Below are 16,151 nucleotides of genomic sequence, written 5' to 3'. Positions count from 1 at the left end.
TGCTGACACCCCTGAGGGAGATGCCACTACTTCTATGATTGCCACTGCTGGAGAGACCACTCTGGAACAGATGGACACTGCTTCAACCATCATTGCCGAAGTCACCATGCCTGCTTTGGAGAAAGTGGGGGGTACAAAATCTTCCTGGAACCATAACGGAAGACCGCTACCGAGTCCATCTGGACCCAATCGGTGGAAGAAGGTTGCTTCGAGGAAAGCTACACAAACTGTGAGTAAAACTCTAGTGAACTATTTACCGCCAGAAGAGTACCGGGACTCAGAGTTAGAGTCTTTGTCAGATACGGGGAGCGATGACATTTTTGAGACAATGTCCCAGGAGTTGTTATGGGCTGGAGGGGATGATGTAGCCGCCACTTGTACAGATGTTTCGGGCTGGTTATCCCTTACTTCAGGGGGTGGAACGCCAAGTGCGGAAAACCCCATCACGGTGAATGTGACTTTGCCTAAACCCTTGAATTTGCCCACACTTCAGAAAGACTCTGCCGCGCTGGTACAAAGGTCCCCGAACTCCTGTATACCTCCCGGGGAGGGAAGTGCCCGTGCGCTGCCAAGGCTTGCAAGGTCGCAGCGGCTCCTTAACAAAAGAGTAGCCAATGAATATGGACTGGAAATTCCCGTATGTCCCAAGGGAAATTATGGATGTTATTGAGGAAAACCACAAGGCATGGTATGAGGACGATGTTTGGAACTACTTAAAAGTACCAAAGCCGCTTCGCAAGAAGGCCTTTTCACCGGAGCTGTATGAACATTTTGTTGGATGTCTGCAGCATTGGAGTTACGGTCGGCACATTTATGGGGACAAAGTTGTAATTTGCCGACCAGATAAAGATAGTGCCGTTTACTTTGTTACCACTGTGGATGCACAGGGGAAAGACTTAACTTTACCAGACCCACGTTTTTATTTGTAGGGAAAAGGCTACCGGAACTATGCTTCTTCAGAACTTAAAAAAAGAGAAGAGTTTTACTTTTTTTTCCCCCTAATTTCCTGAAAGAGAGAGAGAAAAAATTCCATCCAGGAACTGTGGGGTAGTTAGACAGGATCAGCTCAACAGAACGCCGTGTCAAGGTTACTTTCTGGGTCACAGTACCTGATTTAGGGAAAAACTGCACTTCAGTGACTCTTACCACTAGGTGGCAGGAGTCGACACAAATAGTATTGTTTTACCTGTTAAAGAAAAAAATAAAGTTTTACATTTTAGGAGAGAAGGCTCCATTGAGACTGGGATGGAACCCTGCCTTTTAATAAGATTGTATGTAATTTGTTGTCTGTGTGTTTTCTTTTTTTTCTTTTAGGATTCACCAAGGAACATCTATCAAGCCGCCGGAGAGTGGGTGGTTTAGGTAGATAGGTTTTGGGCAACATTGTATGTGCATGATAATTCTGTGTTGCTAAACAATGTTTTAATAATGGTTAGAATTTTATTGTTCTTCCCTTTTTCCCCTTTCCTACCCCAAAGTTCAGGTAGTTTTTTTCTAGGTTTAGGAACTATATTTTTTTACCTAGACAATGGGGACATTGTCTAAATCACCAGGGGGAGTGTGTAGCGCCGTCTCCTGAAGAGCGTACACTATGTTTTTAAAATTTAAGGTTACACCTGAACTGCAGTTTGGTTTGGGTATAATTATTCCAAATTTTGACCTTAGCATCAGTCTAACTGGACTACAGGGTGTTCAGCCTGGCCGCTGGGGGCACTGTCTCTTCTGGCAGGCATGGAACCACAGTCTGGTTGGGTGCTTTAAAGTTACTTTCTCTCGGAGCCCACCCAGTGGGAGTGTCACTCTTGCTGTGCTTTCTGGGAGAGGGTACTTAAGATGCGGACGTCATGTGGTTTGGGGTTCAGGTCCAGAAGGGTGTTCTAACTCAATGGTCCTGGTCCTCCTGACCAGCCCCCAAGAAGGCTATGGCCTGGGGTGCGGATCCACCTGACTTTATGTCTCGGGGCTGGCTAGCCCGAGGCAAGGAAACTAAAGAACGGAGGTGGTCCGGTGCCATCTCCGGTTGTGGAGAGGCCCAGCAACTTAGTAGCTATCCAGGGGAGGACTCTTTTAACTAACAGTATGGACTCAATTTATGCCTAAAAACATATATACTTTTACAGACAATGCACTCTTACTGCATCCTTGCTCCGCTTGCTAAGGGATGCAACTCTAAACTTTGGAAAACTTCAATAAATAATCGCCTTCCCACAAGGTACTGCTGACTTGCTTCTCCTCTGAATGCCTAATCACGAGAATCCCCCTTTCTCAAAATCTAGGGGAAGGAGGAAGGATCTAAGGATCAAAACTTTCTCCAAGGAAACAAATGTTCCCACCTGTCAGTCATTGCTGAACAAGGGTTTAAAGTAACAAGCGGACAGTTACACCAGGTATTAGATTGCTCTACTTAACAGCACAACTTTTCTCTTGTGATCACGGGCTGGAGAGAGAGGTGTTCTCATGTCTGTGCCTGGCTGCCATAAGACCTGTGCTGGTAGACACAGCTTAGTGTATGACAGACCCAATTTTCAGTACTTTTTAGTAGTAAAGTCAAAAGTGCACATATAGGATCCTATTACTGTGTGATATATTATTTGCAAAGTGAAAAAAATTAAGTTTAAGTGAAATGTGAAATTTTTAAGCCAAGTTCCCAGAATACTGGCCTAGCAAAAACTAAAATTAATATCCTAAATACATAGTGTCATTCTTCAATGATCTGATTAGAATGTTTCCAACTATAATGCTGATGTCATCTAGCCTGTGTGGCACATGGTGACTAAGCAGTTCATATAATCAGTAGCTGTGTGGGATCACTTCACTTGTGCCTGTGAATTAATACAGCTGTTCATTTCTTCCTGGCAAGACAGTGAATTTCTGACAGTCCATGCAACTGTTAGTTACATGTTGCTGTGAAATGGTATACAATGCAAGCCAAGTGATGTCTGGCTGTAGATATTCCTGGATCATGGTATAACTGTGCAGATAATGATTAAGGAATTAGGCATGTGAATCCTCTGTGTCACTAGACATACAGTACTGTATTAATGGGCTCATCTAGGTTCAGTTTCTAAAGAGTGCTCAGTCTTTGCTAGGTAACTATGAAATGAACTGTTAATATTCACTCTCTGACACCTGGTAATGGCTCATCTGGCAACAATTTTGAGCTGACAACCAAGCAAAATGATGTACCGCATTTTCAAGCAACAGTATAGTTTGTCAACTTTTATAAGATGTGGCAGACAGCATTTGGACCAACAACATTCAGGAGTAGTCATATCAAGTTAGTCCCAGATCAGGCAAGATACTGTAGATGAAGGGACATTTTTAAAACTTAATTAGATCTTATTGTTCCATACTGTTACAAGTATTTGCAGACTGCCTTAGCCACAAAATGCCTTCCAGCCTCAATGTGTAAAGCTATCAAAGTGGTTGTGCCCAAGTCGGGTAAGCTCTAGATCAGTATCTCTTTTAATCTTAGATGCCAAACTTCTCACTAAAATCCTGGTTAACCATCTTAACTCCATAATTCTGACCTTGATTCATGGCGACCAATTGGGCTTCATGCCAGGAAAGGGCACAGATATTAACTTTCTCCCTACGACAAGGTGCTATGCAGGGCTGCCCCCTATCTCTGGAACTTTTTGTCCATGGCCATTTAGTTTCGCTCCTCTGTGACAGTGTGGGCATCTAAGTGGGTCCTTTCTTCTATGCAGATGAAGCCTTATTATATATGCAGGACACATCTACCTCCCTTACAGCAGCTCTGGAAGTATTAGCCCTTGTACACACGGTCGTAGAATCCGTCGGAATGTGTCCTATCGGACCGTGTCATCAGACCGTGTCATCGGGTAATCCGACTGTGTGTGGTATGCATCGGACTGATTCCGTCGGAATATCCGTCGGACCCAATGTTGGAAATATTTCCCGACCAACTGGGCCGATCGGACATACTCCGATCATGTGTAGAGAATTTTGATCAGACCAAGTGCCACGCATGCTCAGATCAAATTCCTACATCAAAGCTATTGGCTACTAGCCTGAATGTAGTCCCATCGTAACGAAATTACGTCATCACGTTCTGAAAGATCGGATTTTTTCGCCAACTTTGTCCGACCGTGTGTATGCAACAGTTTCGGAGAAGATCCGACGGGCAAAATCCGACGGATTTGGTTGTGGAAATCTCCGACCGTGTGTACAGGGGCTTAGATGTATTTGATGGTTCCTCTGGAATTAGGATTAGTTGGGGTAAGCAACCATTCTAGTTTAAGTTTATATACCCGTTGCAGAAGTGCGGAAACTGCTTGAGATGAATGTTTTTCCAACTGGGTATCAGCCTCCTGAAATGACTGTGACTACTCATGGATAGGGATGAGCCGAACACCCCCCGGTTCGGTTTGCACCAGAACTTTCGAACAGACCCCAAATTCGTACGAACGTTAGAACCCCATTGAAGTCTATGGGACTCGAACGTTCGAAATGAAAAGTGCTATTTTTAACGGCTAATATGCAAGATACTGTCCTAAAAAGGGTTTGGGGACCTGGCTCCTGCCCCAGGGGACATGGGTCAATGCAAAAAAAAGTTTTAAAAACAGCCGTTTTGGCGGGAGCACTGATTTTAATGACGATTAAAGTGAAAAAAAAAAGTGAAATATTCCTTTAAATATTGTGCCTGGGGGTGTCTGTAGTATGCCTGTGAAGTGCCACGTGTTTCCCGTGTTTAGAACAGTCCCTGCACAAAATGACATTTAACGGAAATAACGTCATTTAGAACTGCTTGCGGTTTTAATGTTATATCTGGTCCCTGCCCATTACAAGCCCCTTTGGGTCTTGTACGAATATTAAGGGGAACCCCGTACCCATATTAAAAAAAGGAAATACGTGTGGCCCCCAGGCCCTATATACTCAGAACAGCAGTATACAGGCGGTGCAAACAAGACAGGGACTGTGTAGGTTTGTTGTTTTAAGTTGAATCTGTTTGTAATTTTCAACTGGTACATTTTTAAAGTGTAGCTCCAGTCAAAAAAACTATTTTTAAGCTTTTTGGAAAACATAGGGAAGGGTTATCACCCCTGTATAATTTGTTTTGCCGTCCGTCTTTTTTCATCTCACTTGCTGTTGTCTCCTTCCGTTTGCAAGTAGGAGATGTTTGTAAGTTGGATGTTTGAAAGTAGGGGCCTGCCCTATATGCTCTGCAGAAATGGCGTAACAAGGTGTTGGTTTTGCCACAACATTGTAAGCCCTCAAAGTGACTCTTGGTGGGCGCTGGAGCGCCCTGCTGTGAACGATTATATCATGAATTGTAATTACATGCCATTGTTGAACAGTGGTAGAAAATTTTACCTTTGGTGGTTGTGGTGCTGGTGCCACAACACTATAAGTCCTCACAGTTACTCTGGGTGGGCACAGGAACGGGCCCTCCTGTGAAATATTATATCAAGATTTGTAATTACATGTCCCTGTTAAACAGGGGCAGAAAAATTGGGCCTTAGGCACTGGTGCTGGTGCCACGACACTGCAACCTCTCCCATATACTCTAGTTTTAGTGCAGGAATTAGCCCTGCTGCAAAGCATTGCATCAAAAATTTTAATTAAACGCCCCTGTTAAACAGGGGCAGAAAAATTGGGCCTTAGGCACTGGTGCCATGACACTGCAACCTCTCCCATATACTCTAGTTTTAGTGCAGGAATTAGCCCTGCTGCAAAGCATTGCATCAAAAATTTTAATTAAACGCCCCTGTTAAACAGGGGCAGAAAAATTGGGCTGATGGCATCACCCAGAACCAAAAATGTTCTTCCAACATATCAGCGGAGGAGGAAGAGGATAGACAATCAACATAACAGGACAGTCACTCAGCATCAGGATAGGCAGTCTTGAAGGCATGTGATATTTCAAAAAAAAATTTTTTCGGTTACATCAGCTTCAGGTGCTTGGTAGCTGTGGGTGATCCAAGACTGATTCATCTTGATGAAGGTCAGTCGATCAACTGAAGGTGCGTTCCGAAAGAACGCTGGATGCAGAACAGGCCAGTAGCTCAATTGCATACTGTGCAAGCTCTGGTCAGTGATCCATCCTCAAGACCCAGTAAGCCAGAGGATTTTCGGTAGGAAAGGTGTCCAAGTCTGACCTTGCCCCTAGGTATTCCTGCACCATGTAAATCAGACGCTGGCGATGGTTTCTGGAACCGATCAAACCTTGGGGCTGCGGACTAAAAAATTGTCTGAAAGCATCGGTCAGATGGCCACCTTCCCCACTGCTCCTTCTGACCGATGCCTCAGCAACACGTTGTCCAAGACCAGGAGTTTGTAACATCCCAGTCTCTGGGAACACGTTGCACAGACCCTTCTGCAAGGCCTCCCGGAGATGTCTCATCCTCTGCTCCCTCTGCGACAGCAAGATAAGGTCGGCAACCTTACCCTTGTACCGTGGATCAAGGAGAGTGGCCAGCCAGTAATGGTCCCTCTCCTTGATCCAAAGAATACGAGGATCCTTCCGCTGGCTTTGCAGGATCAGGGAGGCCATGCAGTGTAGGTTAGCTGAGGCATTCGGTCCGGAGTCCTCTGGGTCACTAAGGACAACATGATCCGAAACTACCTCCTCCCAGCCACCTACAAGTCCACGGGTTTCTTGGGACTGTAAATCATCCCTACAAGACTGCTGCTGCTGCTGCTGATGCTGAGTGCCAGCCTCCACCTCCATGCTGACACAATCATCCTCCTCCTCCTCCTCATCCTCTTCCTGTGTGATGGGTGGCACAGCAGGAACACTGTCTGGATAAAGGGGGCCTTGAGAGGCAAGGAAGTCCTCCTCTTCCTGCCTCTGTTCTGCCTCAAGTGCCTTGTCCATTATTCCACGCAGCGTATGCTCCAAGAGGTGGACAAGAGGTACAGTGTCACTGATGCATGCACTGTCACTGCTCACCATCCTTGTGGCCTCCTCAAACGGTGACAGGACAGTGCATGCATCCCTGATCATGCCCCCTGGCGTGGTGAGAAAAAAAGAGCTCCCCTGACCCTGTCCTGGTGCCGTAGTCGCACAGGTACTCATTGATGGCCCTCTGCTGCATGTGCAGCCGCTGCAGCATGGCCAACGTTGAGTTCCACCTGGTGGGCATGTCACATATAAGGCGGTTCTTGGGCAGGTTCAACTCCTTTTGGAGCTCAGCCAGCCGAGCACAAGCATTAAATGATCGGCGGAAATGCACACAGACTTTCCTGGCCTGCTTTAGGACATCCTGTAAGCCCGGGTACCTGCCCAAGAACCGCTGCACCACCAGGTTAAGGACGTGAGCTACACAGGGCACATGGGCCATGTTATCCCTGTCGGAGGGCAGAGAGAAGGTTGGTGCCATTATCGCAAACCACCATTCCTGGCTTAAGCTGGTGTGGCGTCAACCACCTCTCGGCCTGCCCCTGCAGAGCTGACAAAACATCCGCCCCAGTGTGGCTCCTGTCCCCCAAACAAACCAGCGCAAGCACGGCATGGCATCGTTTTGCCTGCTTACTTGCGTAGCCCCTGGAACGCCTACGGAGCACCGCTGGTTCTGAGGACAGAGCACTGAAAGAGGCCATGGAGGAAGAAGAAGAGGAGGGGGTGGAGGAGAGAGGTGTGTCACAACCAATAGTAGCATTTTGGAGGCGTGGTGGCGGAACAACCTCCAACACTACTGCACCTTGTCCTGCATCCTTCCCAGCTGCCAGAAGAGTGACCCAATGGGCCGTGAAAGACAGGTAACGTCCCTGTCCATGCCTGCTGGACCATGAGTCAGCGGTGATATGCACCTTACCGCTGATCGCCCTGTCCAGCGAGGCAAGGACATTGCCTTCCACATGCTGGTAGAGAGCCGGAATCGCCTTCCGTGAGAAAAAGTGGCATTTGGGGACCTGCCACTGAGGAACCGCACATTGTACAAACTCACGGAAGGGGGCCGAGTCTACCAACTGAAAAGGCAGCAGTTGAAGTGCTAGCAATTTAGCCAAGCTAGCATTCAACCGCTGGGCATGTGGATGGCTGGGAGTGAACTTCTTTCGCCGGTCCAGCAGCTGGGGCAGGGACATTTGCCTGCTATAATCGGACGTGGGTGTACTGCTAGCAGAGTGCCAGGAAGCACTTGGCTGTGACACACCTAATTCTACACCTTCATTCCTCTCAGAGCAGGTTTCAGAGAGGACTGAAGGTTTAGTGGGGTTGGAGATCCCAGCTGATGAGGAGCAAGGAGAGGTCCGCTTTGTTCTTTGGTGTGGGTCTTTGAGGTACGCTTGCCAACGAGCTGCATGGCAGGTCAACATATGTCTGGTCAAGCATGTGGTGCCCAAGTGGCTGATGTTTTGGCCACGCGAGATACGCTTGAGACATATGTTGCAAATAGCAGCGGTGCGATCTGATGCGCTCGTCTCAAAAAAGGCACAGGCGGAGCTCTGCGGTGTGATTCAGTCGGTGTGCTGGCCCCCGGAGGGCATCCTGCCTCATTGGGCATGTGCCTCCTCCTCCTCCTCTCTCCTACCAGGCACCCACGTGGAGTCAGTGCCCTCATCATCCCCTCCCTCTTCATCGCTGGAGCAAACCTGGCAGTATGCTGCAGCTTGAGGAACATGACTGCCAGATTGCTGTCCTTCTTGAGCATCCCCTCTCTCTGCATTCACGCTATTGCCTTCCTCTAGCTGAGTATCATCATCAGAGCCTACAAAACACTGGGCATCCTCCTGGAGCATGTACCCAACACTGTGCTCAAAGAGTTCAGGAGACTCCTCAGGAGGACGTGGTGGGTCCAGGGAAGGAGTCACTGATGATGACATTGAGAGGAGGGAAGACGATGCGTTGGCAGCTGCTTTGCTAGTACCCTGAGCCTGGGTGAGAGACGATGAGGAGGATGAAGAGGGCTTGGTCATCCACTCTACCAAGTCGTTGGTATGTTGCGGCCCAACATGTCCAGCTGCCGAAAAGAAGGACAAGCGTGTCCCATGGCCACGTGCTGATGATGACGATGCACCGCGTCCACGACCAGCACTGTTGTCTCTAGACACAGAGCCCGCTTGCCCTCTTTTATCAGCTTGCGCCTGTCTGCCTCTCCTTGCTGGCCTAACAGACATGGTAATGGCCTGAAGGGAGTTGGGAAAACCAGCAATTGGGTAGTGTATATTGTGCTGAAGGCACACACAACTTCCACTAACTCCTGCAGATGGCAGATGGCTCAAATAGAGAAGAGCTATGTAAGTGGATATAGCGGTGTATACTGGGTTCAGAGCACGCAGACAGCACGCACAATCTCCTAACACTGACTGAAAGCTCTATTTAAAACGAGCAAGATAGTTAGCTATATAGGTGGATATAGCGGTGTATACTGCCACAGAGCACACAGACAGCACGCACAATCTCCTAACACTGACTGAAAGTTCTATTTAAAACGAGCAAGATAGTTAGCTATATAGGTGGATATAGTGGTGTATACTGGGTTCAGAGCACGCAGACAGCACGCACAATCTCCTAACACTGACTGCAAGCTTTATTAAAAAAGAGAAATATAGCTAGCTATATAGGTGAATATAGCGGTGTATCAGGGCACGCAGACAACAACCACTACAGAAGAGCAAGAACGAAAAATCGGGCGATAACGATCGGTGTATACTGTGTTGAAGGTACACAGAACACCCACTAACTGCTACAGACGCCAACACACTACACAAGGCCGCCGCGCTATAGTGTGGGGCGTGTACTACACAGCCTGAGCTATGATTGGCCACAGGCATCCTGCCTGTGGCCAATCATGGCTCTCCTCGCTGCCGGCGCTGTGATTGGCCAAGCATGCGGGGTCACAGTGCATGCTTGGCCAATCATGAGCCAGCAATGCACTGCGCCATCGCAGTGCATTTTGGGCTGTGAGCGCCACACGAATTTGGCGTGAACGGCCCATAACGTTCGGAATTCGCCGAACGGGTGAACAGCCGATGTTCGAGTCGAACGTATGTTCGACTCGAACACGAAGCTCATCCCTACTCATGGATGTGATAGACCTGTTCTCCTCTATACCCTCAAGCTGAACCTTTGTGGTACACTAGACTATATAATTTGTTGACTACAGAGCACTAAGCTATCAAGTTTCAGTTCCCAAGCCAAACTACCACCACCCCATAAACTTAGTGCTCTACGTTCCCAGAACAACATTACTCCCCAGTCATATCCTGCTATAGCAATGACAAATGGCAAACCTTCTTGTGGATTAAATGCCTTTGCTACTCCATCTTTCTATAGGCCACCCTGCTCTTACATGTCAGTGTTTGCTGGATACATGGTGCGCCGTGAACAAGCATTGGGTTTACAAGGTTTGATAACCAGCCTGAAAACTACAGAGGGTGGTATTATACCTTTAGGGGTGCCATTAGTGACCTGGGTATCGCTCTTAGAGAAGAATTTGACATGTTAATAAAGTAGCTAAGCCTCAGTACTCAGAGCAGGAAAGAGGCTAAGAGCCATTTATCCTAGCAAGCTGGCTGATGTTCTCTACAGTGCTTTAAGGCAACAAGATCAGAGTAACAGCAAACTAAAAACTATAGAGGATGCTCTGTTTAAAATAACAAGGATAATCAGAAATTTCAGGAACTGTGTTGTTTTGCTTAAGCAAAATTTTCTAAAGCAGATCTTAACTTGCCAGGATTCAGTTATCTAGACACCATTCAGGGCAGGGGCGGACCCAGAGTCTAGTCTCGGGAGGGGCACCGCTAAAAAATATGTTTTTTGGGGGACAATTTATATGGGAAATGGCTGGTATTGGCGCTTCAATCATTATGGCACCATGGCTGTTATGGTGTCAGGATGATTGAAGCGCATAATTTCTATTATTACATTTTAATATAAAATTAAATGGTTCAACTCACCATAATGCAGAATCAGTGGGAGCCCTGAGGGTGTTATTTGCCATGTCGCCTGCTACCAAATGCGGACTGCTACTTGCCACATCACCTGCCACACATTGCAGATTGCCACTTGCCACGTCACCTGCCACACATTGCTGATTGTCACTTGCCACTTCACCTGCCACACATTGCGGATTGTCACTTGCCCCGTCACCTGCCACACATTGCTGATTGTCACTTGCCACGTAGCCTGCCACACATTGCGGATTGTCACTTGCCACGTCACCTGCCACACATTGCTGATTGTCACTTGCCACGTAGCCTGCCACACATTGCGGATTGTTACTTGCCACGTCGCCTGCCACACATTGTGGATTGTCACTTGCCACGTCACCTGCCACACATTGCGGATTGCCACTTGTCATATAGCCTGCCACACATTGCGGATTGCCACTTGCCACGTCACCTGCCACACATTGCGGATTGCCACTTGCCACATAGCCTGCCACACATTGCGGATTGTCACTTGCCACGTCACCTGCCACACATTGCGGATTGTCACTTGCCACGTCACCTGCCACACATTGCGGATTGCCACTTGCCACGTCACCTGCCACACATTGCTGATTGTCACTTGCCACACATTGCTGATTGTCACTTGCCACATAGCCTGCCACACATTGCAGATTGTTACTTGCCACGTCCCCTACCACACATTGCGGATTGCCACTTGCCACGTCACCTGCCACACATTTCTGATTGTCACTTGCCACGTAGCCTGCCACACATTGTGGATTGTCACTTGCCAGGTCATCTGCCACACATTGCGGATTGCCACTTGTCACATAGCCTGCCACACATTGCGGATTGCCACTTGCCACGTAGCCTGCCATGCATTGCGGATTGTCACCTACTGTGTTACTACTGTGTCACTTTTCTGCTAAGGTGGTCTTTTGTTGAATCCCAAAATGAAGATAGCAGCAGAGAGATGATGTAATCTCTCTGCTGCACACAGCTTCCCGCACAGTGAGGGCAGAACTGGAGGGATGCAAGGCAGTGAGAGATGATGTAATCTCCCTTCTCCCCTGCCCGCTGGCTTCCTGATTGGCCAGCAGTCCTCCTAAGCCGCCCAGCTGCCCCCCCCCTTCACCAGCACTCAGTGCAGTCACCCCTGGAACTGGCCGCACTGGCACCTGCGGAACTGGCCACGGAACCGGTCGCGCTGGCACCCGCGGAATCGGCCGCGCTGGCACCCGTGGAACCGGCCGCGCTGTCATCCGCCGGCCGTATTCTCAGAGGGGGCAATTGTCCGGTTGCCCCCCCTGGATCTGCCCCTGATTCAGGGTGTGAATCCAGTCTTTCAAAACTAACCTACAGTAGAAGTGGTCAACCTTGGGTTCAAGGTACAAGAAGGAAAATCAAGTTTTCTTTCTGTCATTCTTTTGTTCTGTGATTTCATCGGGAATATTACATAAAATAAAAATGATCTGCGTTCCTCCTTTATCAACAGTTCTAGCCCTCCGGCTACAGGAAGCAAAAACCTCAGCATTAAATACAGAAAAGTTAATTCTGTTAGAAAGAAAGGAGTTACACTCACTACTGGTGGCAAAAGAAGGTGAAAGCACCCAAAATTCTACTGTGCCATTCACAACAAACCACATACAGAAAGCATCACGTGTTTAAGATAAAGTCCTATAGAAAGTGTAATGCCGCGTGCACACGGGCGGACTGTATGACGTACTTAGTCTGGCGGAAAAGTACGCCAGACTGTCCGTCGGAATTTACGAACGCGCTACTTGCCCACACACGGCACTTTTTGAGCGGACTAATACGGCGTACTAAGTCCGCCGTACTATCCGCCCTACTTTTGAAATGAACGGACTCGCCCACACACGCGGAGGAAAGTCCGCTCATTTCGAGCGCGTCTCCAGGTAGGCGGGGCCCGCGAAGGAGACGTCGCTGACCCCGCCGCCTGGTATGGACTTAAAGGGGACCCCCAACGCCGAAAAAAATCGGCGTGGGGGTTCCCCCCAAGTCCACAACAGACCCTTGTCCGAGCACGCTACCCGGCCGGCCAGGAAAGGGGGGCGAGCGAGCGCCCCCCCTCCTGAGCCGTACCAGGCCGCGTGCCCTCAACATGGGGGGGTGCCTTGGGGAAGGGGGGGCCGCGCGGCCCCCCCAGCCCAAAGCACCTTGTCCCCATGTTGATGAGGACAAGGGCCTCTTCCCGACAACCCTGGCCGTTGGTTGTCGGGGTCTGTGGGCGGGGGGCTTATCGGAATCCGGGAGCCCCCTTTAATAAGGGGGCCCCGGATACCGGCCCCCCACCCTATGTGAATGAGTATGGGGTACAATGTACCCCTACCCATTCACCTGTGAAAAAAAGTACAAAAAAAACACAACACAGGGTTAAAATATTTTATTGCACAGCTCCGGGGGTCTTCCGTCTTCGGGGGTCTTCTCGCCGGACTCCTCCGCTATCTTCTTGTAGCTCTTTTGCTAGCGGAGGAGCCCGGCTTTCTTCCTCGCCGCCAGCCTCTTCTCCCGACTTCGGTGGTCTTGTCCCCCTCTTCGGTTCTTCTGCCGGGCCACCGCGCCTTCTTATAGCTCTTTTACAGGCGGTGGCCCGGTCTTCTGTCGCCGCCGCCTTCCGTTCTTCTTCTTCTTCTTCTCCAGGAGATGTTGCCTCGACGATCTCTCCGGCCGGAATGCCAGGGACGCACTGCGCGGCCACTTATATAGGGACAAGGGGCGGTGTCACATGGCTTTATGTCACATGGGTTGGTGTCACATGGTGACCCCGCCCCCTTACGATGTCATAGTCCCCATGTGACATCAACCCATGTGACCAACCCATGTGACATAAAGCCATGTGACACCGCCCCATTGTCCCTATATAAGTGGCAGCGCAGCGCGGCCCTGGCATTCCGGCCGGAGAGATCATCGAGGCAACATCTCCTGGAGAAGAAGAAGAAGAAGAAGAAGAAGAAGAACGGAAGGCGGCGGCGGCGGCGACAGAAGACCGGGCCACCGTCTGTAAAAGAGCTATAAGAAGGCGCGGTGGCCCGGCAGAAGAACCGAAGAGGGGAACAAGACCCTCGAAGTCGGAAGAAGAGGCCGGCGGCGCGGAAGAAAGCCGGACTCCTCCGCTAGCAAAAGAGCTACAAGAAGATAGCGGAGGAGTCCGGCGAGAAGACCCCCGAAGACGGAAGACCCCCGGAGCTGTGCAATAAAGTATTTTATCTCGTGTGTTGTGTTTTTTTTTGTACTTTTATTTTACAGGTGAATGGGTAGGGGTACATTGTACCCCATACTCATTCACATAGGGTGGGGGGCCAGTATCCGGGGGCCCCCTTATTAAAGGGGGCTCCCGGATTCCGATAAGACCCCCGCCCGCAGACCCCGACAACCAACGGCCAGGGTTGTCGGGAAGAGGCCCTTGTCCTCATCAACATGGGGACAAGGTGCTTTGGTGTGGGGGGGCCGAGCGGCCCCCCCTTCCCCAAGGCACCCCCCATGTTGAGGGCACGCAGCCTGGTATGGCTCAGGAGGGGGGGCTCGCTCGCCCCCCTTTCCTGGCCGGCTGGGTAGCGTGCTCGGACAAGGGTCTGTTGTGGACTTGGGGGGCACCCCACGCCGATTTTTTTCGGCGTTGGGGTTCCTCTTTAAGTCCATACCAGGCGGCGGGGCCAGTGACGTCTCCTTCGCGGGCCCCGCCTACCTGGAGACCCGCTCGAAATGAGCGGACTTTTCTCCGGGCGGGAAAAGTCCGTTCATTTCAAAAGTACGGCGGACTGACACACACACGGCCATACTGTCCGCCGAAATGCGAGTACGACGGACAGAATTTCGAAAAATCCGAAATACTTAGTACGCCGTACTGCACGCTGAAAAAGTCCGCTGAAGCCCACACACGAGTGGACTGTCCGCTGAAATGTGTTTCGGCGGACTAAGTAGGCCATACAGTCCGCCCGTGTGTACGCGGCTTAAGGAGTTTCTAAGGAACCATGACATTTGCTTCAACATGTACGGAGCATTTGGACAGAGACTGCAAGACTAAAGTTAAGTGTTGAGAATGTGAATGCAAGAGGCACAAATGTTCTAGGACACCTGCTAGCTTATCTACAACCTAGCAGTATATTGGTTGCTAGAATAACAGCAGCTGGCAGCAAATTTGCAACCAATGACATGCAGCCTGCACAGCAGGAAGTCTTAATTTATTGGCAATAACAATACTCTCTCTAAATTCTGACTTCCCGCTGCTTCTGCAGTTTGGGTTGGCGAGCTGGGCAAATTTTTCAACTGATCTGCAAACACCAAACATGGAATGTTTCCGGTCTTGCACTGGGTCAAACCCAAACCTCATCCTTATACCTGGGATGAAAGTAAATTACTACATCTGTGAAGCAACATCCTAAACTACTATCGACCGAAGCAAGACTAATGCCACATACGCACGGTCGGACTTTCCATTGGCAAATGTGCGATCGGTGCTTCTTATCGGAAATCATAATCGTGTGTAGGCTCCATCAGACAGTTTCCTTCAGAATTTCTGTCACACAGAATTTGAGATCTGGTTCTCAAATTTTACGACAACAAAATCTATTCACGTAAATTCTGATCGTGTGTAGAAAATTACGACGCACAAAGTGCCACGCATGCTCAGAATAAATTATGAGACAGAAACGCTCGGTCGGGTAAAACTACAGTTTGTAATGGATATAGCACATTCGTCATGCTGAAATGTTTTAAATAGTTTAATGCAGCGCATTCTCTTCTTCTTTATAATGCTAGAAGAATGAAGTTGTTTTGCTGTTCATATTAACAGAGTTCTCACAAAATTCTTTCTTTATTATTTCTCGTGATTTCATGAATATAATATTTTTTATTTTTTCGTCAGATCTCCTAAAGAATTTTATTTTGTTGTTTTTATAGGTTTTTTTTAGTTTTGTTTTTTTAATCAAGATCTGGTTTTTTTTTTTTTGGTGATCTCTCTAATTTTGTGGGTTTTGTTTGTCACATTACCACAACACCATTATTATGTATTTTTTAACCTCAAGGAAGTTGTTTGGTGTTGGTGTCCCTTGTTAATTTCACATTGTATTTTAGAAATGTACCTGCCTACTCACAAATAAACTGTCCTTTTTGAAGTAAAACACATAGGCATTTGTGAAAAATAAATAGCCCTTTATTATGGGTCATAACAAAATAAAGAGGAAGGCAATGCTGGAGAAACTGCTGAAATTGGCAAAGCCTTTGTACACCAGGGCAGACATCAACTATTTAAAGGCAAAATTGTTGGCCTG

Source organism: Lithobates pipiens, unplaced genomic scaffold, assembly GCF_037356315.1.
Source record: "Lithobates pipiens isolate NorthernLeopardFrog02 unplaced genomic scaffold, aLitPip1_a1.2 Scaffold_13, whole genome shotgun sequence".
NCBI lineage: Eukaryota > Metazoa > Chordata > Amphibia > Anura > Ranidae > Lithobates > Lithobates pipiens.
The sequence above is the reverse complement of the archived record's forward strand: the minus strand, read 5'-3'. Positions refer to the sequence as shown.